Raw genomic sequence first — 4179 nt, 5'->3', positions numbered from 1 at the left:
GCTATACCAACCGTGTTACCACAAATCTAAACAACAGTCTATCTGTGCTATACCAACCGTGTTATCGATACCAGTGTTACCACATATCTAAACAATAGTCTATCTGTGCTATACCAACCGTGTTATCGATACCCGCGTTACTACAAATCTAAACAACAGGTTATCTGTGCTATACCAACCGTGTTATCGATACCCGCGTTACCACAAATCTAAACAACAGTATATCTGTGCTATACCAACCGTGTTGTCGATACCCGCGTTACCACAAATCTAAACAACAGTCTATCTGTGCTATACCTCGATAACACGGTTGGTATAGCACAGATAGACTGTTGTTTAGATTTGTGGTAACACGGGTATCGATAACACGGTTACCCGTGTTACCACAAATCTAAACAATAGTCTATCTGTGCTATACCAACCGTGTTATCGATACCCGTGTTACCACAAATCTAAACAATAGTCTATCTGTGCTATACCAACCGTGTTATCGATACCAGTGTTACCACAAATCTAAACAATAGGTTATCTGTGCTATACCAACCGTGTTATCGATACCAGTGTTACCACAAATCTAAACAACAGGTTATCTGTGCTATACTAACCATGTTATCGATACCCGTGTTATCACAAATCTAAACAATAGGTTATCTGTGCTATACCAACCGTGCTATCGATACTAGTGTTACCACAAATCTAAACAATAGGTTATCTGTGCTATACCAACCATGTTATCGATACTTGTGTTACCGCTGAACCACAGGGAACACAAAAGAAGACAATACTTAATCATAATGTTTGCTTACAAACTGCACTGTGATATGGCGAATAAGTTTTGTCTCTCTCTCTCTCTCTCTCTCTGTCTTCCATTTTTTATTATTAAACAATACATAAAATTCCTCGTCACAAATATCACATCAAAAACTATTTGTGTAGAAATTTTAAAATATAACATAAAACTTTTACATTATGCGTGTATAATGACACACGCTCTTGTTTCAATTTCGAAATATTTTGATCGACAGATACACAGAAACGCTATTTTAGTTTAGTGATTATTTTTGTTAAGGCCTCTGGTAATATACATACAATTGTTTTACACTGATATACAGCGCTCATGTACTAAGTGTTATTATAATATCGCTGAACTAAAAAATAAAAAGATTTGTTCGCGAATTCGTACAGTCTATACAAGTTCTGAGGCATATCGAGTGACAGAGTTTCTGAACTCGTAGAGTATCATACACAAGACTCTCACATTTTGTAAAAAAATGACACTCTTTGGTGGCAGATAATTTTCAACCTTTCAGGCCACGATATTACCATACTGATTGAATCTAGCTCTTAGTAGTTTGAGCAAAATGTGGCCTTAGGAGTGACGATGAATCAAACACAATCTGGAGGATTAGTTAGTAACTGTATAATTTCACAGCTTATCTACACTGTAGTGATAAAACGCCATGTTAGCTGTCATAAAAAATAACGCGTACAGCAACGTGTGATACCACAACGCGTCATAATTACCACCCACGCAGAGCTCACAAGTTAGCAGGTTAAAGGTGTGACTTTGATAAATCTAAATAGCACAAATTTCCTGTTACACTGATCAACATATGCAAAATTAACCAGTTGCGAAACCGAAACGGAACGGAAAATCTACATTATACATAGTGTGATAAAATTTTCCTAATACACTTACAAAAACCAGAATTATGCCTAGATTAGATAAAAGCAAACAAGAAAATGTCCGAACAGATATTGTGTTACATAATCCACTTACAAACATTACAAATTTCACAATGCAAACGTGAATTCGCCGCGTAGATGTAAGATGCATACACCTTATAAACTAATTTCAAATGCGCTAAATAAATATTTAGGAGTAGAGTGATTAAAAGTCCTTCACATTACTGTTCTAGTTAAAAATAAGGACAGCGTGACAGCAAGGGTAAACATTAGGTTGGGCTCGGTATTATAAAATGGAGATACAGGGTTACAAGCAAAGTCTGTTTACAGAACTGTCACTAATTTTAGTCAAATTATTTAATGTGCATGTGTCTTGTTATAAAGTTTCAAATAAAAATAACACTTTCGCACCTAAACCCTGACAGAAAATATAAAAAAGGTTACTCGCACGCATTCTACTAAGAAATCAGAAAAAGTATAACATTATAATTACAAAGCACTTATATTCAAGAATAACGAATGGCACTCAATCAGCCAGGTTTTATGATCGGCTTTCCAAAGTAAATTTACTCACAAGTTTATAATGTCGGTGGTTCTGACCTTTAACCCCAGAATGTTTCTACTTCTACACACACACACACGAGTTTAGACTTTTATATATATACTACTGTTCTCGAATTTTTCTACGCAGGGTGTAACGAATGACATTAATCATCGTAAAATCTAGTTGTGCATTGAAAAAGAACATAGATATAACTATAAAATATTGCTATCCAACAACGTGAGAAAAAACTTCCAAAATGTTTTGGCGTTAACACAGAAATAGTTACAATTTTACAGATGCATCCTTGTGGCACATGGAGTATTTCACACATAATAATGAATTAAAAATTATTATGACAAGTATATTTAACTTAGTAATAGCATGACCAAACATGTTTCAAGTCATTAACAATTTTTTGAAATAAAGGTGTGGGTCTATGTACACTTTCCAGTTAATACTAGCTCAATACAATTTCGAGAACTTTAGAAAACGACTTCAGTAATGTATTTACATATGGTACTTGTTGATCAATGTTTTAGCATATACTTTAAGTGTATAAACAAATGTATAATTTAAAAAAATTGTCCGAATAGTAGCAGATTCAAGTCGATAAACCTCACATGAAATATATATACATATACACACATATAAATCACTGTCTATTGCCTTTCAAAAATTCATTTACTTATACCCACTATCCTGTTTCCAAGTGACATTTAACATCATCAGTATACCCACGTTCTTATCTCTGCTCAAACTCTGTACTTCTAATAAAAATACCAGTCAAACAGTTCTGCTGTTTATTTGCAATTAAAATACACACTCTTGTGTAGATAAAAAGAAAGAGAAAGAAAGAAAAAAAATTCTTGCTACAGCTCAAACTAATTCTCACACAAGATAGAATATGCTGTAACACTTGAGATGAGGACAACTTACTACAAACATTGTCTGCGATTCAATAAATACCACGAAATGGTTTTATGAATATTAATAAATAAAGTCAAGGGTACTTCTTGGTGAAACAAAAAGAAAAATTTCTTCACGAGGCTATCATGTAATATATATTATACACACACAAATATGTAGTGGATACTTTTCTTTACACTCAAAACAATCTACTCTGATGGAAAACAGTGACTTTTAAATTCATTTTTAGGAGGTCTGAGCTACGTGTGAACTGGCGCTAGGATTTTTCATGACTTAACGTCTCCATTTTACCTTAAATATAAAGTTCCTCGTATTTATATGGTATACAGTTATATATTTACACAGAATAAATTATCCCGAGTTAGGTATATTAGTTGTATTTCTACAACTTAGTCACTCAGACTGTTGGTGTGGTTGTTTTTGTGGTGCAAAGCCACACAATGGCCTATCTCCACTTTGTCCACCATGGGGAATCGAATCATGGATTTTAGCGTTGTAATTCCGTAAAGTTACCGCTTACCTACCGGGGGGAGGGGACCACTCGAACTGGAAAAACATGGTCACAAGTTATTACTGAATACGCTGTGGATAACCCAACAAATCATATCATCTCTTGATCACTTGTAAACTTGATCTTTAATTATATTCTTAATACTAGTAGTGATCCAAATCAGTGTTTTTACGAACACATTGTTGGTATGAACGTGCTTTACAGTCACTATGAGAAAAACGTGACCAATGATACTTTTTCTTCACTTCACCTATCCAGTGTATAACTTTTTCTCATAGTGACTATAAAGCCCGTCCACACCAACAATATGTTTTGACACTTTTCACTATGATATAGTTCCAGCTTATCTCTCTTTAGTTAACTTGTGTTCAGGGTTACTGGTGAGGAGTGGAATTCTCCGAAACCACAATAACCCAATAACAAAACGTTAATCAAAGTAAGGATTGAATTGGACCTCCTTTGGACTTCGAGATTAAACAATTATCGGGATACTAAGTCTATTTATTATTGT

The 4179-nt window shown here is 34.3% G+C and overlaps 1 protein-coding gene across 10 annotated transcripts in view; it reads right to left on the bottom strand.

The window, feature by feature from the left end:
- The window catches only part of LOC106463665 (rap guanine nucleotide exchange factor 6-like), a 165523-nt gene that overhangs the window by 105033 nt on the left and 56311 nt on the right, over window positions 1–4179 (bottom strand). The window lies entirely within an intron of this gene.

Source organism: Limulus polyphemus, unplaced genomic scaffold, assembly GCF_000517525.1.
Source record: "Limulus polyphemus unplaced genomic scaffold, Limulus_polyphemus-2.1.2 Scaffold1457, whole genome shotgun sequence".
Taxonomy (NCBI): domain Eukaryota; kingdom Metazoa; phylum Arthropoda; class Merostomata; order Xiphosura; family Limulidae; genus Limulus; species Limulus polyphemus.
This window is presented reverse-complemented; position numbering and strand designations above follow the sequence as displayed.